Consider the following 25,607-nt stretch of genomic DNA (forward strand, 5'->3'; position numbering starts at 1 on the left):
CCCTACTATGCTCTTAGAGCTTTAGGCAGAGTTGTGGGACTCAAGAACAACTTGAAGATGTGAAGAAACAAGAAGATCTCACAGCAGCCCGACTGAAGAAGACTGTTTCTTCTTCAGAAAAATTTCTCTTAAAATTCTTTATTTCTCATTCTCTCCAACAACTCCAATCTTCTTTATATATTTAGATGAACATGCAAAGAGATTGAGTGCATGGCTTGCGGCTCATGCTTGGAGAATCAAAGTAGAGAGGATAATGGTTTTTGTGTGAGCATAAAGATGATGGTAATGGAGAAAAATTCATTTTTCATTTTGTGCAACCATGCAAATCGTTTTTCCATTTTCTTTTTAAAAAAAAATTATTTTAAATCATTTTAATTCAAAATTAATTTTCTTAAATTAATTTCATAAATTAATTGAAAACATTAATTAATTTAATATCAAATATTAAATTATTTTTTGCACAATAATCATCTTCATATATTTAAATATTTATTCTCTTGTTCCGTTTAATTTGAACGTTTCAAATTAATTTTTCAAGCTACCCTAAAACCTATCCATTTACGAGCTAGTAGGGGGACCTCGCAGACCTACAGATCATGGGATCCAAAGATCTGAGATTAATCAGCTAAACTCATTAGACCGATCTAATCCCCATTTGTTAACTAATGAGTGATTCCATTAAAGACCATAACTGAACTCCCCTCACTGTAGATATATTATGTCCACTCGATATAACCATGATTAGTAAGTTATCCCTTCACAGGTTGCTCGTAATAACGGCTGGGTCGAATCTTTCTTATACCCCCGAAATTACCTCTTATTTCTTAAGTTCAACTGATCCCCTAATGAACAACTGATTTGTGATCCAATCAACAAATTAAATCCCTCTCATGCCAATGAGAGGGTGAGGCTTCTTGTTCAAGACCCAGAATCAGCACTTGAAGGGAACAACCTTTCTACTAACTCTAACTGGGTAGGAGTGAATTCCCTCTTGCACCCTATGTTCCTAGCTATTCATCCGGTCTTATCCCAAAAAATGGTAAGCTTATTGAGCAGAGACAATTGGTCTACTCTCACCGTTTGCAGATCAAAAGATAATCCCGAACAAACAGGAGTTCATAGTTAGCTCAGGATTAAGGTTAAGTTACCTAGGTCATCGCTTTGAAATAGTCAGTCTTAAACAGTAAACAACATTATAAAGTAAGAGTGACATGTTTCTTGGTCTAATCTTGCACAAAACTCATTTATACAGGACACCCCCACTCCTCATGTCTCAATATGCACGAATTAGGATCATTTCGTATGTAGCACTTTACAACACTTTGTAACAACTAGGCCGCATCCAATAGTGTTACCAAAATAAGGTATCCAATCTTATTCATGTACTATAGATCATTTTGACTATTTACTCGAACTTGATTCACTTGTATGTCCCCACATAAAGTTCAAGTACTAATATAATAGTCAAGGGAACTTAGGTTTATTGGATTTCTAAAAAACAATATATTCAACAACAACTTTATTGAATTCTCAGAATAAGTTCTAATGTTTACAAACCACGAGTTTTAGGATATAAAACCCAACACGGCCACCTAAGATTCATATAACGGATTTATTACTGATGTTGCAGACGAACTAGAGGCAATACTTACCACTTGATGAGGAGTTGAGGAGACAGTTCCTGAAGAGATACCGCCATGGATAGTTTCTTCAGTGGTTTGAGAAATACTCGTGGGTAGTTGAATAAACTTCGGTGGACATGGATTCTCGCCGGTAAGATGCCCGTCTAACCTGTAGCTTAGGAGTATACGAATCGCCAAATTTTTTCCATAAGAGAAAATTTCCTCGTTCCAACTTGATAGTAGTAACTTGGTTTAAGAGTTGGTTTAGAGGGGGTGAGCTGAAAATAGGAACTGTTGAGGTCATAGCAGAGGATAGTAGGGATGAGGTGTTAGCCATTTATGGCTCTGATACCACGACAAAATAAAGAGGAAGATAAAAGGGTTGTAGAAACGACAGAATAGGGAGGAAGATAAAAGGGTTGTAGGTCTGTTGTAATGATTTTTCTCTATTTACTCAATAGGGTGAATGTCCTTTTTTATACCGTGGGTAATACCCTTTCATAGGGTTTTGATATTTACAACAAAGAATAAAATAATATAATAGAAAATTATTGTATACACATGGCATCATTTTAGTGGAGGAATTCTAACAGTATCACGTGGTACTGGAATAGTTTGTTGAGGAGGATTTTTCAAATTGGTCCTTGCCCTTGCCTTTGTCTTTGTGAATGGAATTATTCCTAACACCTTCTCTCTAGGTATGTTGCTCTTTGCTCCCTAATTCAATTTTTTGATTATTAGGTATGGTGGTGTTCTTTCCTACTATATAATGTTTCATTTGGGGATTTTAGTCTTTTGCAGATTCTTCATTCTTGTTATTTGGTTGATCATTTTAGGTTCGTTAGTTTTTCCATCTATGTATGACGTTCCTTTGCCTATTTGTAATTTTTATGTTCCTTAGTTGTTTAATAACTTATGATTTTGTTCTCTAGTTTGTAAATGGCTATTGGGTTTTATGCCCTAAAATTTGTAGTTTGTAAACAATGAAGGTATTCTATTTTTACAATAAAGTTGTTATTGAGGTTTATTCAATAAAGATGTACCTATAGCATGAATACTTGAACTATATGTAGAGACATAAAAGTGAATCAAGTTCGAGTAATAGCCAAAATAGTCTATTGTAGAAGGATAAGGCTAGGTACCTTATCATGGGAAAACTATGGATGCTACCCACTTTGTAATTGGTACAAACGGTATGATCATGAATCCTTCATGTGGAGACATGCGAATGTAGGCGTCCTACGCAATGAGTTTGCATAAAATCGGACCGCAAAATAGTCACTTTTATTTTATAACATCGTTCACTGTTAAGACTGACTATTTGAAATGATGACCTTCGATCTTAAATCCTGGGTTAATTATGAACTCCTGTTTATTCAAAATTATCCTTTAATCTACATGGGTGAGAGTGATCCAAGTTTGCCGACCCAATAAGTCCTCCATTTTAGGAATAAGATCGGATAGATAGCTAGGGACATAGTCTTGCAAGATAGAATTTACTCCTACCCAATTTTAGAGATAGAAGATAGGTTGTTCTCTTAAGTGTTGACTTTGTGTCTTGAACAAGGTGCCTCACCCTCTCATTGGCTTGAGAGGGACTCGATTTGATGGTTGGACCACAAACCAATTGTTCATTAGAAGATCAGTGAGACATAGGAAACAAGATATAATTACATGAGTAAAACGATAATTTTTACACAGCTGAAATTATGAAAACCCGTGAAGGATCGATTTACTAATCATGGTTATATCAAGTGGATAGAAATATATCTACAGTGAGGAGAGAACATCTACTTGGCTATAATGGAGTGTTCTGATAGTTAACAAATGTTGGTTAACTAGGTTATATAGTATAGTTAGTTAATCTCGGATCGTTGGAGCTCATAATCTGTTGATCCATTAGGTCCCTCTGCTAGATTATATCCAACTAAACCTTAGAACAGTGTGATGAGAGAATTTGAATTGTTCAAATTCGATTTATGAAATAAGCGTTATTTATATTCGACATACTTAACATATTATCATTTATATAAAATCTTTGCAATTGATTTGATAGATTTCAAATGAACACAAAAAACAACCATTTTCCTAAAAACTTAATCCAAATGAGAACACAAAAAGCCTAAAATCAAGCTCCATTACGGCATAAAAAAAAAAAAAAAACAAAAAAACGTTAAGATAATCTTGATATCCACACATTCACTTAGAAAAAAACAAAGTTAATCTCCCAATAATTACTTCAATCCCGAAAGTAATGAGTAAGAAAGAAATTAAATCTTGAAGGAGGGTTCAATGTGGTAAGGGGTTTCTCAGAAATTAAATCTTGAAAGTCCTCCCACATGTTTTGATCAATACTCCTAGAATGTGTTCAAGTTCTATGTTGAATTTCTCTAATGTTTCTTCAGATTTTTCTTGTTTCAACAAAAATAATTGATTGGTCTCAAGGTCCTAATTCTTCCACTTTTGTCTATCAATTTCACTCTACAAAGAGAGAAAGATTACATTGATGATGTTCATATCATTGCCTTACGGTGATACATACTCATATTCTATTGTAAAAATTGAATTTCAAAGGCTTGATTGGTTTAATTTGTAAATGATGTTATAATTTTTGTTTTTGGAGATTGAAATCCAAGTTAGATTTTATAAAATAGAGATAATTGACTCGTACTTGTTTTCTTGCTCAACTTCATTTCATTTCCTTTTGCATCTCCATCTTGTCTTGTGTGTGGTTGTAGAACAAAGCCAACCAGTATTAATTTATAAGGAAATTAGAATGGAAAAAATGATTGTTTGATTACATATTGGTTTGGTATCATAGATGCGAAATGCAAAACTAGTTATAGTTATAATATAAATTTGTTGGCAAATAGGCTATACAACTGTGACGATATAGGAACTAAAATTGTGGCATAATATCAATTAATGAAGCAATTACCAAAGAATTTCAATGGTTACACAAATTGTGTTGCAAATAGCATAGGTGAATATAATCGCTGCAATAGAGAAAAAAAAATTTGTCGCAGATGGCTCTATTGAAGCGATAATAAATTGTTACAATAGGATAACATTGCGGTAGTTACAAGGTGCTCCTGATATTTTTTAACCGATCTAAATAAGCAGAGGTTATTCACCGCTACAAAATTAACTAACGAAAGATTGCTATTGAAATCGTAATTACAACGGTTCACATATGAATCCAACGATCACTAAACTGCTACAGACAAAACAATAATTGCTAAAACGTTGCATTTTGATGCAACGACCTGCTATAATTAGGTACCTACTGTACAATTTTTTTTTATCTCATTCTAGTGATTGTTAAAACTGCTGCAATAGAGGCTCTCAATATAGCTTCTGCCAACAGTTTGTAAACTGCTGCCCACTGCAACAAACCCTTAATCCTGTAGTGTGACATTTCAACTTTACTCAAGTTTGATTTTGGATAAAATTTCTGATTAAAACCCTATTTAAATTTGAGATAAATTGGAGGTATTATCCATATTTTAATTTAATTTAAAATAAGAACCTAAATTTTGAGATTTGAATTTGCAATAAATTTTGGAATATGACTAAATTTTTTATTTGAGATAAAGTTGGGGCATTATCCCAAAATTTAATTTGACTTGTGATAAAATCCTAAATTTGGATTATTTGAATTTGGAATAAAATTTGGAATATTGGCAAATTTTGTTATTTAATGTAAAATTTAGATATACCATGAATTTATTTGGGATAAAATTTTAAACCCAAATTTCTTTTAATCTGAAATAAAATTTGGAAAGTATCACATTTGAATTTGATTTGGATGAAGATAGAAGAGAAAATTACACAGAGGACCCCTAATGAAATAACCTTTTTTTTTGGTGTTTTTCTTCATTTTTCTTCTTCCTTTTTTCTGCATTTTTCTTCATTTTCTGCTTCCTTTGCCTTTTTTCTTCTGCCATCTTCTTCTATCTAAGGAGCGAGATCGAGAATAGAGAACTAAGATCGAGAAGCGAGATTCGGAGGAAAGCATAGATGAGTGAACAAATTAAAGAAGCGAGATGAAGGAGCGAGAAGCAACATCTGAAAGCAAAAGATGAAATCGAGAAGTGACAAGATCGAGAAGGGAGATTAATTTTTCTCTCAGTCCAATCACGGGTTGAATCGATAATTTCATAGTGCACTTACGTCAAGAGAAAGCCAAATTCCAAAAGGCCAAAATTCATTCGATTTCAAAACGTGAACCAAATTTTATTCACGCTCTTGAAAAATGGTCATACATCCAGCGGACCCAAGACATAATGATTTAATCAAATTGAATTAGATTCTCCATTTGACTGAAATCTAATTTGAATTAGCATTTGGATTCATATCCAATCGACGTCTATAAATATAGCTCATCAACTAAACTCCATCTTTGAAAATATTCCTCCTTTTTGGCTGGAACTATGATCTTCTGTTGATTTATTCCTTTTATTGTTTTTTTTTTTTCTATTTCTGCTTTTTGTCATCATTACTTCTTTAATCTTCTTCATCTTTGATTTCTTCCTCTTTTCCTATTTTTGATTTTCAACTGTTGGCATCCATTTATTAATTTTTTTTTGTTTGTTGCTCAAAGGGAATCGAACGCGATTCTGTCATTGGGTATGAAATTGGAAAGATTGTTGAGTCCAATTTGCTGGAGAATCGAACGTGGGATACGTCATTGAAGAAGAAGCTGCAAAGACTAGGTTTTCGATCTTTTCCCCTTTTTTCTTGACATTTTGCTTCTTCTTCTTCTTCTTCTTCCTCCTCTTCATCCTTCTTGATTTTTTCTTCTCTCTTTTTCTGTCTCACATTTTGTTCAAACCCTGGAATCAGCCCTTAAGAGAGCAATCTCTCTACATATCCTTGCTTCATAAAAGGAGTGAATTTCATCTTGTGGATTGAGTTCCCACCTCCCATATTAGACAAGTCCTCAAAAAGTTAAACATGTTGAGTTCGCAATCTGGCCATTCTCACTCATACTAATCAAAGGACCGCAATCAAAGGCAAGAGTTCCAAAAACACTCATGATTAGAGTTAGTATATCCTGTAAGGATCAAATCCTTATCTCCATACACGAGCATGTAGTCCCTCGTTCTTTAAAGATATTTAAGGATTGTCTTGACCGCCGTCCAGTGAACAAATCCTAGATTGGACTGATACCGACTGACAATCCCTACTGCATAGCAAATGTCGGGTCTGGTACACAACATTGCATACCTTAAGCTTCCTATAGCTGAAGCATAGGGAATCTGTCTCATCTCCTCAACCTCTTGAGGTTTCTTAGGACATTGATCCTTAGACAAAATGATTCCATGCCTGAAGGGTAACAAACCCCTCTTGGAATCCTGCATCTTGTACCTGATCAATATTATATCGATGTACGATGCCTGAGATAGGACTAACCGTTTGTTCTTACAATCCCGAATGATTTAGATCCTTAGAACATATTGTGCCTCACCCAAATCTTTCATTTGGAACTAGGTAGCTAGCCAATTCTTAATGTCAGTCCGATATCCTACATCATTCCCAATGAGTAGAATATCATCCACATACAGTACCAGGAAAGCTACTGAGCTGTTGATGATCTTCTTGTAAACACAAGGCTCATCAACGTTCTGATCAAAGCTAAATGATTTGACAGCAGTGTCAAATCTGATGTTTCAAGATCTAGATGCTTGTTTCAGCCCATAAATGGACTATTAAGCTTGCAAACTCTTTGCTCTTGATCTGAAACTATGAACCCCTTTGGTTCAGTCATATAGATGGTCTCCTTAAGATTACCATTAAGAAAGGAAGTCTTGACGTCAATTTTCCATATTTCATAATCATAAAATATGGCTATGGACAGGAGAATTCTGATAGACTTAGCATGACAACAGGTGAGAAAGTTTCCTCATAGTCAACTCCCTCGACCTGGGTATAACCCTTTGCCACGAGTCTAGCCTTAAAGGTTTGCACCTTTCCATCTACACCTCTCTTTCTCTTAAAGATTCACTTACACCGAATAGGTCTTACCCCATCAGGTGGATCGACAAGATCCTAGATGTTATTGAAGTACATAGGCTCCATTTCTTGGTTCATGGCTTTAACCCATTAATCTTTGTCAACATCCTCCATTGCTTTCTTAAAAGACAATGGATCCTCGACCCCATTATTCCTAATGATATTTTAGGCTTCAATCAAATCCATGTAGCGATCTGGTGGGTTCATAACCCTCCCACTACGTCGAGGCAGTCTAAACTCTTGAGCTGGTTGACTAGACGTTCCGACCTCAACAACTCTTGTTGATCTGTTGGCCTGTTCAACAACTCTTGTTGAACCCTTAGTAGTCTCAGCCTCACTAGAAATCTCATGCAAAACGAGCTTACTCCATGGCTTATGATCCCTCATGTGCTCTTCTTCCAAGAAGATAGCATTTGTAGAAACAAACACTTTCTTCTCACTTGGATCATAGGAGTATCCACCTCTCGTTTCCTTGGGGTAGCCTACAAAGAGGCAAAACTTCGAACGCGGTTTCAACTTCTTTGTGTTAGTCACTAGCACATGTGTCGGACAACCCCAAATCATGAAGTGGCGTAAACTACCTTTACGGCCTCTTTATAACTCAAAAGGTGTTTCAAAAACACTTTTTGAGGGAATGTTACTCAGGATATAACATGCAATCTCCATAGTAAAACCCCAAAAAAAGTCTGGAAGATGAACATAACTCATCATAGACCGAACCATGTTCAACAAGGTTTTGTTTCTCCTTTCTGATACACCATTTTGTTGAGGTGTACCAGAGGCCGAGGGTTGGGATGCAATCCCATGTTCTATTATATAGTGCTACAATTGGAGGTCTATATACTCTCCTCCATGATAATATTATAATGTTTTTATCTTCTTACCTAACATGTTTTCAACTTCAGCCTTAGACTCCTTGAACTTGTCAAGAGCTTCAGACTTACGTTGCATTAGGTAGAGATACCTAAACCTTGAATAATAATCTATGAAAGAGATGAAATATTCATACCCATCCCGAGCTCTAGCATTCATCGGGTCATAGTGGTCTGAACGTATAAGCTCCAAGGCTTCCTTGGCTTTGTAACCTTTTCCAGTAAAAGGTCGTTTGGTCATCTTGTCTTTGAGGCATGATTCATATACCGGCAAGTAGTTTTCTTCTAAACTCTTTAGAAGTCCACTTTTTACCAACTTCTCAATCCTATTGAGGTTGATGTGACCTAACCTAAGATGCCAAAGATGAGCGTTTTCCTTAGGAGAAACCTTCGGTCTTTTAGTTGTTGTTGTCATACTGAACATTTCACTATTAAACAAGGTTTTTATGACTAACATTTCAGTATTAAACAAAGCTTTTATGCCAAATAAGTTACTTTCCATTGAACCATAACTAATTTCCATTCCATTCTTGAAAATAAACACTTTATTCTTAGAAAAGGAGATGGTATGGCCTTGTTCAATGAGATAAGAAACCGAGATTAAGTTCCTCTTAATATGAGAAACTATAAAAACATTATCCAATAACAGATAACGTTTCTTGTCAACAAATAACTTTAGCCTGCTTACAACAACAGCTGAAACAACCTCACCAGTACCGACTCGAAGAGTCATCTCTTCCTGTGGCAACATTTGCCAGGAAATGATTCCTTGGTAAGAGGAACTAACATGATTGATAGCACCTGAATCAAGGATCCAGGCAGAATAATCATTCTCTACCAGACACGTCTCCAAGACCAATAAATCAGATTTACTGTCTCGTCTCCTCTTTTGGAAAGTAGTGGGATCAAGGTTGTTTGCCACGAAATACGTTTCATAATATTCTTTCCACTGTATGTAGTCGGTCATATTAAAAGCACTAAATAGAAATATTAACGAGTTACTGAAAAGAAAAACACATTGACCTACGTTAGTTTTTAAGTAAATACCCGTTGTAAAATAAAACAACATCCAATAAGGTTTTAGCAAAACTAATATGAACCCTGTGTGACATCTAGTTTCGCATTGACGCTTCAAAGGTTTAGGACAAAAGTCGCCGAAGGGAGGTCATTTATCCCTCCTCTAAATTGAGAAATTATCGGTCATTAATACTAGAACAACTCTTTCTTCTATAAAGACTAGCCATCATTGATTTGACCAAGAGATCATTAACTTACTTAACAATCTCTCATAAGTGTGACCCCCCATTTTAGGCCCTAGAGGTCCGACCAAAAAGCCAAATCGAAGGGAAAAAATCCGATTGGGGCAAAACCTAAAGCAACCCTATCCATTTCTGGAGTTCACCTTGATCTTGACCAACTGCACAAAACCCATCCGAAGGGGATGCTCCCAGGGCACCACGAGGGAGTACAAAATGATCTCACAGTATGAACCAATGACAGAAACCATAGGATGTGTTGACACACACCCTTTACCCATTTACTATAAACACTCTCTCCATTCACTTTGATATTGACTCATGTAAACACCATCCGAAAGGGGATGCTCCCAGGGCACCACGAGGCCAAGCATGAATCTCACTGTGTGAACATACAGGGAGAAACGTGAGTGGAATCATAGACATATCAGATACATCTCTTCCTTCCACTGAGTATTTTATAACCTAGGGTTTAACTTACTTAGAAAAAACACGTGTAAAGATTTTAACTAAGTGACTTTTAGGTTTTCCCAAGAGTAACTTTTACCTTGGATAGTTAAACAACTTTTGATCATTATCCATTAAACTCTTTAATGGAGTCTTTGACCAAAACGTCACATGCTTGTCGAAAATCTATCTAATTCACCTTTCTAGATAGGTTCCTAGGTAGGGGTGTTACGTTTTCGTCAAGTTAAGAACCATAACCTAGCCAGAACCCACCTTAGACAAAAGGCCCCTTATAGATAGATTTTTTTTAAAAAATAATCTTTTATTTCAACCAATTTAGAGCTATTAAACTAATTTTAAAAGATTAATCTAGGTTACTAAACTCTTTAGACCCACTTTAAACGTAGGTCTATCTCAATCCAATTTTAAAACCCTTTTTAAAAAAAAACTTGAGTTCACCTTATGTCCGCATGCAACTCTTTCTTATTAATTTTAGGTCCAATTTCCTTTATAACACTTATAACCGGAAACCATAACCAAAATGCTAAGCTAACACATGCAAGGAATTTATAACGATTATAAATAGCCTAAGTGTCATGCTCAATGCATTGTCCATTCATTGCTACTTCTTTTACATAACACTTATACAAAATAGCAATGAAACAAGCACAACATGTTTCCATTCACCCTTAGACTATAACACTTATAATAAAAGGATGATGCATGATAATGCTTACTGCATGCAAAATATAACTCAATTTCATGATGCATGCTCATGCTTCAAGTAATTTCTTCATGCTTTATTATAACATTTATAATACATGATGCATGAATAATTGCACAATCTAAGGTGGGTTTTAAATTATATGTCAAACACTTTGGCAATAAGCACCATACATCACTTTATAACCATAATCAGTAAGTTGATCCTTCACAAGTTGTTCGTAATGATAGCTAGGTCAAAATTACCGTTTTACCCTTGTGAAAACATCTTGTTTCTTAACTTCATATTGACCCTCTAATGAACAATTCTGATTCATAATCTCTATGAATAAAATCTTTTCTCTATCATGAGAAGGCGGGGCCCTGATTTTTCAAGATCTGGAATTAGTACTTAAGAGAACAACCTATTTGCTAACCTTAAATCGTGTAGGAGTGAATTCCATCTTGCAAGGCTATGTCTCTAGCTATTCAACTGGTCTTATCTCCAAAATAGTAACCTTATTGAGCAGTGCTGTTGGATTGCTCTCACTGTTTGCAAATCAAAGGATAATCCCGAAAAAATAGGAGTTCATAGCTAGCTCAGGATTAAGATCGAGTTAACCTAGGTTATTTAATAAATGAAATAGTCTGTTTTAACAGTAAACAGTCGTTATAAAGAAAAGTGACTATTTTTGTGGTCCAGTCTATATGCAAACTCATTGCATAGGATGCCCCCACTCACATGTCTCAACATGGGATAACATCGTTTGTAGCACTTTACAACTTCTTGTAACAACTACAGAGTTGGTCGCATCCAATAGTGTTACTAGGATGAGATACCCAATTTCATCCATATACTTATTAGACCATTTAGGCTATATACTGTCAACTTGATCCCGTTTATCTCATTACATAAAGTTATAGGATTCAGACTGTAGCCAATGATATTTTTATTGGATTTTCATAATAAGATGCAAAATCAACAAGTCATTATTATTGATAAATAGAATGTTTAACATGAAATGCGAGTTCTAGAACATTCCCAACAATCTCCCACTTGGACTAAAACTCCAATGAGAACAAATATATACAATATAATGTTGAGAAACATAATGGGAAAAATACAATAAACTAGGGCATCTCTAATACCATAGATATTCTCCCACTTGCCTTAGATTACACTAGCCGGAGTCCTAGTCCAACTAGGTGGCCCTCGAATACTTTAGTCGTGACGACCTTTGTGAATGGATTAGCAAGGTTGTCTTCAGAGGCAATCTTTGTGACGATCAAATCTCTTCAGTCCACTATCTTCTGGATGAGATGGTACTTTCTTTCAATGTGTTTCCCATGTTTGTGACTCCTGGGTTCCTTTAAGTTGGCAACTGCACCACTATTTTCAGAATATAGTGTGATAGGCAGGTGCATATTTGGAACGACTTCCAAATCAGCCAAGAATTTGCATAGCCATACTGCTTCTTTAGTAGCTTCGCAGGCAGCCACGTATTCCGCTTCCATTGTGGAGTCAGCGATACAACTTTGCTTGATGCTTTTCCAAACTATAGCTCCTCCGTTAAAAGTTAAAACTGATCCTGAGGTAAATTTCCTAAAATCTACGTCAGCCTGAAAATCAGAATCAGTGTATCCTGTAAGGATCAAATCCTTAGGTCCATACACAAGCATATAGTCCCTTGTTCTCCTTAGATACTTGAGGATATTTTTTACAGTGGTCCAATGACCGTGTCCTGGATTGGATTGGAACCTGCTGATGATTCCAATTGCAAAACATATGTCAGGGCGTGTACACAACATAACGTACATCAAACTCCGAATTCTGTTCATCTCCTCAACTTCTTGAGGTGTCTTAGGACATTTTTCCTTTGACAAATGAATTTCATGCTTGAAAGGTAATAAACCTTTCTTGGAATTTTGCATATTATACCTTGACAACATCGTGTCAATATAAGATGCTTGAGATAGTGCCAATGTTCTTTTCTTACATTTCGAACTGTGTTGCTAACCATCTCTTTACGTTAGAAAAAAAAACATGTATCATTCCCAACGAACAAGATATCATCAACATATAGAACTATGAATGCTACAATTTTGTTGACTATCTTCTTGTATACACAAGGTTCGTCAACATTCTGTTCAAAGCCATAAAATTCGATCGCAGTGTCAAATCTTATATTCCAGGATCTGGACGCTTGTTTCAACCCATAAATGGATCAATTAAGCTTATAGACTTTCTGTTCCTATCATGTTTCGATGAACCCTTTTGGTTGAGACATAAAAATACTTTCATCAAGATAGCCATTCATAAAAGTTGTCTTGACATCCATTTTCCGTATCTCATAGTCATAATATGTGGCAATAGCAAGAAGTATTCTTATTGATTTGATCATGGCATTCTTCATAATCAATTCCTTCTCTTTTGGTAAAACCCTTTACCACGAGTCTGGCTTTATAGGTCCATACCTTGCCAGTTTGGTCCCATTTTCTCTTGTAGATCCATTTACAACCTATAGGTGTTACCCCATGTGGTCGATCTACAAGTTTCTAGACGGAGTTGAAGTATATAGACTCCATTTCATCGTCCATGGGTTTTATCCACTGTTCTCTGTCGACATCTTCCATTGCCTTTTTAAAGGTTAATGGATCCTCTAAACCATCTTCTTGTATGATGTTTTTAGTTTCTGTTAAACCCATGTAGCGTCCAGGTAGTTGAATAACCCTCCCACTACAACAAGGCATCCCTAACTCTTGGGATGGACGTGACGGGACAACAACCGTTTTGATGGACCAACTTGATCAACAACTCTTGTTGATCTTTCTGTAGTATCTTTAGACAGTTCTTGCAATATTAGTTTACTATGAGGTAGATGATTTTAAATATGATCCTTTTCTAAGAACGTAGCATTTTTCGATACAAATACTTTATCTTCTTGGAGATCATAAAAGTATCCTCCTTTTGTTTCTATGGGGTATCCTACAAATATACATAATTTTGAATGTGTTTCCAATTGCTTAGGGTTTTATACCAATACGTGTGCTAAAATGACATAAACTCGCTTTGTGTTCTTTCCACAATTCATACGTTGTTTTTGAAACACTTTTGGTTGGAACAATGTTCAGAATATAAACTGCAGTCTGTACTACATACCTCAAATGGTTGAGGTAACTGAGCATAACTCATCATAGACCAAATCATGTCCAACAAGGTTCGATTTCTCCTTTAAGAAACACAGTTTTATTGTGGTGTTCCAGGTGCTGTTAGTTGGGATTGAATTCCATGATCTACTAGATAGTTCTAGAATTACAAATCCATATATTCACCACCTCGATCAGATAAAAGTGTTTTAATTCTTTTACTTAGCCGATTTTCAGTCTCAGCCTTAAATTCTTTGAACTTTTCAAGAGTTTCAGACTTGTGACTGATTAAGTAAATATAGCCATAACGAGAGTAGTCGTCAATAAAACTGACGAAGTACTGATATCCTCCTTGAGCTTTAACATTCATCGGACCACATAAGTCTGAATGTATAAGTTCGAGAGGTTCTTTAGCACGAAGACCTTTGTCTGAAAAAAAATCTTTTTGTCATTTTTCCCTAAAGACCTGATTCACATAGTGGTATGGAACTGTCTTCTAACTGATTTAGATGACCGTTTTTTTATCAATCTCTCAATCCTGTTGAGATTAATTGATCAAGCTTGAGGTGCAAAAGATAGGCGTTAGGAGAAATTTTCCGTTTTTTATTATGAGTCTCAGCCGTTTTAAACATCTCTATATTTAAAATGGCTCTTGCTTCAGTTGGTTGTAATATGTATAAGTTATTTTCAAATCTAGTAGAACAAATATGAACACCTCTTGAATAAACAAACACTTCATTACATTCAAAAGATACACTGTACATATTCTCTAATAGGCAAGAAATGGAGATCAGATTTCTTTTCATCTTTGTACAAAGAACACATTCTTGAGCAAAATAAAAGAATCTCCAAAAAGCAACTTTACATCTCCCATTGCTTTCAACTGAAATGACTTCACCTATTCCCACCTTGAAAGACATCTCATATTTAGAAAGTATTCTCCAAGAACTAGTTTTCTGTAGAAAAGTACAACCATGTTTAGCGGCGCCTAAATCCAATATACAAGTAAGGTAAGAATTTTCCACTATACATGTTTCAACAACTAGTAAATAAGATTTACCTTGTTTAGCCTCTTCTGCTTTCTTTTCAGCCAAATATTTTGGGCAGTTTCATTTCCAATGCCCAACTACACCACAATGGAAACATTTTTCTTTGGGAGTTTTGTTTTTCCTTTTCTTTGCAGTGGCTTTCTTTTTCCCTTTTCCTTTCGTCTTCATTTGTACGGTTTCATCCTTAGGAGAAGAAGGACCAGCTTTTTTATCACCAATGGGTTTCATACCTGATGTGGACCCCTTATAAAACTTTTTCGGTTTCCAAATAACATTTATTTCTTTTCCTTCAGTTTCATCATTGATTGATAAGTTTGCAACTCATTCAAGCATCGTTATGTTATAAGTGATTTTGTTCATGATAATGTTTGTCCTGAATCGCAGATAACTCTCCGGAAAAGATTCCATCATCATGCTCACTTTATTTGTCTCGCCTATCATTGCCCCGTGAGCCTTCTTAATGTTAAAATGAACCATCATGTCAAGAATGTGATCTTTTACATTTGTTCCATCTTTCATGCGTGTTATATAAACATATTTGATGGCTTCATGTCTAATAGAAGATGAAGGTTACCCGAACATCTCCTGTAATGATGCCATAATCTCACGAGCTGTGGGCATGACCTTATGCATCTTGTTGAGTATATCAGATATACTCGCCAAGATATAGGCTCGGGCTTTCTCGTTCGCCCTCACCCACCTATCATAGACGTCCCAAACATTTTGGGTGGCCTTTGAACTGGGAACTGGAGGACACTCCTCCGTCAATACAAACCTCAGATCGTCTATTACTAATATCGTATTGATGTTTGACTTTGAGTTTGAATAACCCATTAAATTTATTAGATGCGAGCAATTATATGATTGAGTTCAACATTGCTAAAACATTTTAAAGAAACTCTATTAAATATGCATCTAAATCCATTTTTAGCAAAACTAATAAAGTACCCAATAAATCTTCATTAATTTGCAACGATACTTAAATGATTTAGAACAAATGTTACCGTAGGATAGTCAAGAATTTCTTCACAGAAGCAAGATAGTTTTTAACCAAAGACTATTTACAGAATAACTTATATTCCAATAGTTCTTTTGGTTATCATTTTCGGTCAAGATATTTACTAACAATTAGAAATTCATGTAAGTATGACTAGCCATTTTCAGATCTTATAGGACGATATGAATATGCTTTCGAAATAGAAGACAATATCCAAGACGGAACTATAAGATCCTATTCATTTTATCGAAGCCTGGGTTATTCTGAATCCTATGTTATAACCTTCTGTAGGGACCGTCACGGTTAACGACTAACTAGTGCTGTATAAAAACGACATCAGGCGCAACATAGGAATCTCATGGTTCAAATTAATGGAGGAGACCATAAAACAATATTGACACATTTCTTTCATCCACTTACTATGAACTATCTCTCTCATTCACCTTGTTATTTACCCATGAAAACACTTTCCGTATGGAGCAGTCGAGGTAAAATCGACACGAAGCCAAGCATGGATCTTACGGTGTGAACTCTTGAGGACGTGAGAGCTAATAACTATATATCAAATATATTGTTAATCTTCCACTGAAGTGTTCTAGATATTTGGGTATTTTACTTATGCATGACGGCTAATTTCATACAACCTAAGTCTAGGTAATTTATCCAAGTATAACTCTTATAATTGTATTTAACTTACAATGTCTAGGTGATAAACCATTTTATTACCTCAGACCACTCATGCAAGCTCATAAAATTAGTTAACAACTCTCAATAGTTCGGTCAAAATCCCCAGGTACGAGCTATTTTGCAAACCGTCAACTTAAGTACCCCCAGCTTTAGACAGGTTTTATGAACCGATATGAGTTTGTAACCGTATTTTATAAGGTAACAATCTATTTTAACGTTTAAAACTATTTTTTAACCTAAGTGAGCATGTAGTTGTTCTTTGTTATGGATTTTAAACGTCTAACCAATTTTATAACAACTTACAAAATTTTAGACATGCTTAACATCAAGAACATTCAACAAAGGCATCTAATATAACCATTATATTAAACATAACCCTAACATGCATACTATATATTATAACAATTATAATATACATTCAATGTATGTAACATGCTTCCTACGGTGGAGTTTTAAATCAATATGGCATATTGTATGCATATACATGAATTATTTAATTATTACATACATCACATGCATAAACAATTAAATACTAACTGATATGATTTCGTTTTGGCATAAACAAGCAAATAGATGCCTAACTATTACAAACAGCTTTAAAACTGTCTTTGAACCACTCAAACCAATCCAAACCGAACCCAAGCATCTTGAACCGGATTAGATGAGTCTGAACTAGACCAACGAAGTTTGAACCGGACCAGCCAAAAACCCTTTGAGGCTGAATCGGATTGAACCTTGAGAAAACCAGTCGAACTACCTGCTCTCGGTCTAACCTCAATCCTACTAAGGTCGATCGTGTAGCATTGAAGGCAATCGTCTAACACCATCGCCTTGTGTTGAGAAGAAGTACATGATCGCTTAGTGTCTATCGAAACTAAATGATCGGTTAGCTCTATCGTATAGAACTACACGATCACTTAACACCATCACCTAGAGATTTATGTCATCGTTTAGTATCCGCCACAACTAAACGATCGCTTAGCTCTATCGTATAGAACATCATCGCGTCGCTTAGCACTTCATCTTAACGATTTCTTAGCGCCATATCTAAACGATTGCTTAGCGCTATGGCATAACACTTCATCGCATCGCTTAGCGCGTGCCGTAGCTACACGATCGTGTAGTGCCATCGTTTAGAAAATCCAACGTATCGTTTAGTTCCCACACCAAAAGCTAAATGATCACGTAGTGCTATCGTATAACATTCGAACGTATCACTTAGCTCCTGAAGGTACACGATCGTTTAGTGTTCAACATCACAACGACCAGCGCTTATTGCTATATGATCGTCTAGCTTTTCTTCACATCGTGTAATGCCTAGAACTAGACGATCACTTAGCAACTGAACCTCAACAACGATTTTGAGGAAAAGCTGAAAAACTGGAACAACAGCTCAGCTTCCTTCACTTTTTTCTTCAATTACATCTTAATTTCAACTTTAATGACTCCAAATAAATTACAGAAAAACTTAGAAAACCATATTAGTGCATCAGTTTCATATATCTCATGAAAAACACCCACCACACCAAAATTAAATTGAATTTAATGCTTATATGATGCTCTAATACCAATTGTTAAAGTAAGAAAACATGCAGCAGAAGTATCAAGGATCCATAAGCATTCAAATACACTAATTTTGGCAGAAACTACAGCATGCTCATCTAAAAAAAAGGGTTTTAAGATCATACATTTGAAGAACTCTTCAAGAACATGATCAATCAGCAGCAGTCTTCACCAAAGATCACCGTGAACCACCTCAAGATCTTATCCACTATCCTCTTGGAGCATTAGAGTGAGTTGTGGGATTCAAGAATATCTTCAAGCAATGAAGAACAGAGAAATACTCACAGCAGCTCACTACGAAGAACCCTTTCTTCCCACTAAAATTTTCTCTCAAAATTTATGTCTTATGCATGCCTTCAATTCACTCCAATCTTCTTTATCTATTGCAGATGAACATGCAAAGAAGAGATATGCATGGCTTGCAGCTCATGCTTGGAGTGTTAATGAAGAAGAGGAAGTGAGCTTTGTGTGAGCATGAAGAAGATGATATTGGATAATCAAAATTTTCCATTTTGGTACATGCAAACCGATTTTTCCAATTTTTCTTTAAAACAAAAATCGTCATTTTAAAATTTAATTTTAATTTTAATAACTGAAAAATCATTTTCTAAAATTAATTTCATAAATTAATTTAAAATATTAATCTTATATCAAATATTGAATTAATTTTTACACAAATTCCATTTTGATTGAAAAGAAAAAATTTACAACAAACATACAAGATATGCATTCTTAAATAAATTACAGCATGCTTTTTAATAAAGAAATATAGTTCAAAAAATTATACCTTTGAACAACATTTCTTCGTGTAAACCTCTTGAACTGTCACGAACTCAAAATCAACAACAAGCTTGAATACTCTCTTCATGAAAATTGAACCAAAAAAGAAGGCACAACCACTTGAAACCTTCGGTATACTCAGGGTGAGAGTCCAGGAGTTTTGGGCTCTGACTATTTTGGTTAGGAGGGTGAATTTTAGTTTGGAGAAGGAAGAAGATTAAGGAAGAACACAACGATTTTGTGATTTTCACTATCGTATAGTAAAGCTCTCAATCGTGTAGTGTTTTCGTGACCATAAGTTTGTACGGAAGAAAAGAAAATTAATTAAACCACTTAACCACCCACTAAGGTGGTTGGAGAGAAAAGAGGAATAATTATCCAAAATAATAAAATTAATATAAATAAATGTGATAACCAACTTATCATATCATATTTATATTAAACTATATGTTATATCAAATATAACACATAATCTATAGTTTTAATACTGTATCATATATAATATAAACTATAGTTCTTTTCTCTATTTTATGGTATTTAATATAAATTATATTTATATTAAATTTAATAACTATTTGAATCTCATTCAAATATTTATTTTCTCCAAATAAACTATAATGTATCAAATACATTATAACAATTATATCATATATAATTAAATCAATTTAATTATATCATATATAATGTCCCTCTTATTAATTTGAACAATTCAAATTAACCCAAGAACTGATTCTCAACTACATCCTTTTGAGGTACCAAGGTGACCTTATGGACCTGTAGTTTGAAACTCCAATGGTACGTGAATAGTTAATTAAACTCTTTAATTACATTATCCATTATCAAATAATTGTCGAGCACTCCACTAAAGACCGATAGTTGGACTCTTCACACTATAGATATATTTCCGTATCCATTGGATATAACCAATCAATAGTACGATGACCCTTCACAAATTGCTCGTAAGTACAGCTGAGTCAAATTACCGTTTTGCCCTTTTGTTACATCTAACTTCTTAAGTACCACTGGCCCCTTTAATGAACAATAGATCATAGTCCTACTATGACTAAACCACTTTCGAGCCAGCAAAGGGCGTGGCGCCAAATTTTTCAAGACCCAGAATTAGCTCTTACAGGAGCAATTTATCTACTTACCCTACTTTGGGGAAAGAGTGAATTCTATCTTATGTAGTTGAGTTCCCAGCTCCCCAATCAGATGAATCCCCAAAATGGTAGGCTTGTTGAGTTTGCGATCTAGCCACTCTCACCCCAAAGGACCACCCTCATATGCAGGAGTTCACAATTTACTCAGGATTAAGGTCATGTTACCTATGGTCATCCTGCTAAAATGAAAGTCTCTTTTATGATCGATGTTACATAATGAGACTAAATATTTCGTGGTCCAATCTTATAAATACTTCTTTGTATAGAATATCCCTGCTCGCATGTCTAATACATGAATGATCAGGATCAAATCATTTGTAGCACTTTACAACAATTGTAAAACTTACAAAGCGGGCCATACTTGTAGTGTCACTAAGATAAGATGCCCAACCTTATTCATTTACTACAAGCCATTTAGGTTATCACTTAAGCCGAAGACTTTATTTTTTTTACCCCAACTTTTCTATTAAATTTTTTCCTTTTTTTTTGTTTGCAGATTCTATTTACTATGAGAATAAAAAGCTAAATCAGTACTTTATAAAGGAAATTCCAAGGTAACTGAGCTTATCCTCTTATGACGTACTTTTTTTTTATTCTCTTGTAGGTATGTTAGGTATGTTGGCATGCTCCATCAAACGATAGTGATTATAAGGTACGTTGGAGCGTATGTTGGCAAACAACAATGTGTCGCATGTTACCAACTCTGATGGATGTTATAGGGCACGTCAAAGAATAGATTGGCATTACGTCAATGTGTCCCACGTTCCTTATCATGCGCAGGTGCGCCAACTCAGGGTGCGAAAAAATGGTATTTCCTTTATTGTGAAGTTACTGCACCAACTCCAATGGATGTTGTATGGCACATTGGATGAAAAATGCCAATGTGTCCCTCGTTCTTTCACAGGTGCCAACATGTGCAGATGTGTTGTAGATATGTAACAGATACATCATAGATATGTAGCAAACATGTTGCAGATATGAAACAGACATATTGCTGATATGTAGCAGACATGTACGTGATAAAACATAAAGAACGCATGCACAGTGGAAGCGATGAAATCGACAATGTTCTAATTGCACTAAAAACAAGAATAAGCATACAAAAGGTATAGAAAATACAAAATTTGAAGACTCCACCGTAAACTTCCCCTCTCGTGCATGAACGACACGACCAATGGTAAATCCCTGCTATTCTCTGGTTGAAGAACATGGTTGTGGGACCGTTTTATTAGTGACAATAAGAGAATTTCACTATAGAAAGAAGGATAGCAAAGGAGATTGAGGTGGAAGAGTTTAGATCAAAAGTTGTGGAAGCATTAGTCTTGGAAATTTAAAAAACGAAGCCATTAAAAGAGAAACACATGCAAAATCCCATTTTGCATGTCTTCCACCTAGAACTCCATTAACATGTGAAGTGTCAAGCTTGGGAAGTGTCACTTCAAAGTCCACATAGTTAGTGGGAAAATCCGACAATTGAATTTTTCAACTAACGAATTTCTTTATTAAAAAAATAAAATACAAATTTTCAAATTTAGAAATTATTTAATTAAAACAATTTCAATTAAATAAAATAAAATAAACAAATTTAATATCACATACTAAATTGTTTATGACACAACTTTGATTTTTCACATTAATCAAGTTTAAAAAATACTTTCATAGTGATGATCAAGTATACCCTAAAAACTAATTAATTAATAAATAAATTATTTAATTTAAAATTATATCTCATATAAAATATAATATTCCCTAAGACTCGTATTTGAATATTTCAAATTCTTACTTCATCTAGTTCTTCAATTTTGTCTGTATTGAGCTAACAAGGAGACCTGATGGACCTACACATCATGGGCTTCAACGATTTGAGACAAACCAGTCAACCTCTTTAACCTTGTTAATTAATATTCATTAACTAACAGGACTATCCACTATAGCCTATAGTTACACTCCCCTCACTGTAGATATATTATGTGTCCATTTGATATAACCATCATCAATAAGTTGATCCTTCATAAGTTGTTCGTAACCATAACTAGGTCAAATACCGAAATACCCATGAGTTACATATTTTCTCCTTAAGTACCACTGTCCCTCTAATGAACAATTGATTTAGAATCATAATCACTAAATCCATTTCCTCCCAAGCCAATAAGAGGATGGGGCTCCTTTCCTTGACCATAAAAACTCCTCCACCTGATAGTGTCAATCTATCAACATATGCAAAAGTAATCCAACTATCCCCTTGGGGATGTTTTGGAGCCTGCAATGTTCCTCGAAGTCAAATTTCAATAGGGCTCTTACAAGGGCCTTTAAATTTTCTTTCACTTACTTTAAACATTCCTTTTGGAATTACCATTGCACTTGGACAAAAAGATGCACATCCGTCATTCCATGCATCTTTCAAAGCCTATCTTTCACAAGTAACAAAAATTAGCAAAGACAATTTATCAATTCAATAAGTAATCACTTTCACATTCATTTTATTGTTTGTGTTACTATTGATTAATTTTTCGGAATGCATATGTGATGATGCATGTCTTATGCTATGCTTTGTACCCATGCGTCGGTGGTCATGCGTTGGGATGGAAAGTATGCATTATTCTCGTATGCAATGACCATGCATTCCTATCACAAGTTTTCTTGCACTCTCGCCAAGTATAATGAGATCGCAAGTTTCTCGAGTGATCCGAGGTCGAACTTAGGGACTTGTTGTCACACCCCACCCTGAGCCCGCACTCCTGAGCCCGAGGAGAGGCATGATATTAAATAATGCTACTTTTATTAACCTACTAGTTTCCTTTTATGACCTTACTTATTACAGCAGGGGAAAAATATTTTTACTTGCTTTATTTAGGAAGCTAATCTACAAATTCAAATTGCATTTACATGGGTGACACTACCCTGACTACTAATCTCATTTAGTACTATTTCTAAAACTTGTGGCAGACCTTACCGCAACCTAGACTCTTCTTCTATCTGTGAGAGAAACAAGTCTTTTACAGATTCAAGTCTTTTATAGATCACAAGTATTATCACGAGGTTCTAATGCAAACCTTCACCATACCATGAAGCTTTTCACAAACCTACCTACACACATAGTAGATAGTTAACATTTATATCTAAAAAATATCAACCTATGTGCACATAGTTCTCCCTTTCGTGAGCTCAGAAGCTAGGCCCGTCGACCCTCTAACCATCTCATTCAAGGTTTTTCCGTCCCACAGGCTCAGGAACTAAACTCCTTGGTCCTCTGACCATCCCGTAAGAATTTATTTTGGGCTCAGGCTCAAGGTCCCCAGACTCCCTGACCATCCCAACGTCATATTCATCTCATAATATAAACTACAACATATCAATTAAAAATATGCTTAAAAGAGTAAAATAAGAAACCACTCACAGTGACCTGTTGAGATCTTTCTTCCCAGTTCACCCGATTTCCCTTGTTCCTTCACTGGACCCTATTTCAGGTTTAACTTTAAGTTTAGATTACTCACTTTTTCGGGCCTTATCTCAAGACAATTCCTTCTTTAAAAATGTGTGAAAATGTCTTAACTAAGTTACTCGATCAATGCGTGCACGTACCATCGCTGCATACTCGATCAATACGTTCGCGTACCATCTCCGCATACTCGATCAATGCATGCGCGTACCATGGCTGCATACTCGATCAATGCGTGCGTGTACCATCGCCGCATACACGGTCAATGCGTGTGCGTACCTCCAGCACCTTGCGCCTATGTCCGAACAACCTAAGGCTATCAAAGTTCTAGTAACCTCTTAAACATAGGCTGCCGCATGCTTGTCCCCGCATAGCCTTTCCTCTCGGCTATACTTCAGCCTCTTTCAACGCCCAAATAACCTCTCAAATATTTATGGCCAACGCATGGCACAACACCAACACTTAGTACCAAGCCAACACACTTGTCTAATAATTTTCCTAGCCTCCAACGCATAGTTCTGTTTTGATTCATACTTAACCAAACTTTCACCAGTTAAAGCTTTTTTCAAAGCTAATTAACAACTTCTATTTAAACACTTAGAATTTTCCTACACTTTAACATAGGATTTAACTTGTACTTAGTTAATCCCTTTTATTTCATGTTTAAATATGGAAAATAAGAATCGGGGTTTCACATTTGTAACTTAATATTTGTGAAGCAATGCATTTGAGGCGATGAATAAAAGTAAAAGGAAGAAGTTAATGGATTACACATTACTTCTACTTCTAACTAACCAGATTGAGCAATGGAAGACTTGCGATGAGAATTGGTTGATATGCAACAACTGTTAACGCATAGTAATGTTCATTATCTTAAATCGCTCGAGTAATCCCAGCTCGCCACACTAACGCATTGCACACCTCTTGGTGGCCAGTCGCATGCCTATCTCTTTATAGTGCATGGTTGAGTCGAGCATAAGATCGTGCCTATCTCTAGGGACAATGCATACTCTGCTTTAGTACGTTTTATCTCTTACCTTCTCAGGTAGTTAGATGCGGCTAATTAACTCGTAGACAAGCATTGCAACAGCCCATAGACAAGTGTTGCTACAGCGTCACACTAAGCAAAGAGGATTAACTCACTATACTCATACAATGCACACCTCTCAGTGGGTTGCTATATGCGTCCTATCTTTAGGCTACACGATTGAATATGCGATCACCTTTGATAACTAAACGATGAAGGTAAGCAATCATAAAGATAAAAAAGATGAAGAAGAGGGTGTTGAAGGAATTAAGATATGCATTAATTACAAAATGTCTTAATATCTTAAGCTAAAATGTAATACAACACAAAGATCAGAGGAGAAATGAAAGGCTTTGCGTCAAGGCTGCTGGTGGTGCCATGGATGGATGGGGAGACGTCTCTCTCGAGCTCTATCTCCAGCGAAATCTTTGGTCGTCACTCGGAATGGTTTATGGAGATGAAGAATCCTCAAAGAAAATCTTGCTCATGCTCTCATCTGTGATCGCAAACATCTGCCTTAAGACAGAAGCTCAGATGCTTTGAAGTGAAGAACCAAGGGCTATTTATAGAGTTTAAATGCCGACAACAATCATGATTGTGTTCTGGCTCACTGTTGCCTTTGTCACGGTATAGGCAATGTCATATCATCTTATCTTGTTGATACTCCCAAGGTATGCGTTCGAGCTTATTTCAACTGAAGTATCAACGCATTCCACCCATCTTGTGATCGGCCTTCTATTATGGTTATAATTCCGTAGCCGAAATCTCCAAGCGATGAACGCATTCATTCGATAGCCGCAATATCCATGCGATGAATGTATACGATCACTGCATCCGATCGTCT

The 25,607-nt window shown here is 35.6% G+C and overlaps 1 pseudogene; it reads right to left on the minus strand.

Moving 5' to 3' along the window:
- Positions 1-23,924, minus strand: part of LOC120077311 — a 46,274-nt pseudogene extending 22,350 nt beyond the window's left edge.
- Between the last annotated feature and the right edge of the window lie 1,683 nt (positions 23,925-25,607).

This window comes from Benincasa hispida, chromosome 5 (genome assembly GCF_009727055.1).
Source record: "Benincasa hispida cultivar B227 chromosome 5, ASM972705v1, whole genome shotgun sequence".
NCBI lineage: Eukaryota > Viridiplantae > Streptophyta > Magnoliopsida > Cucurbitales > Cucurbitaceae > Benincasa > Benincasa hispida.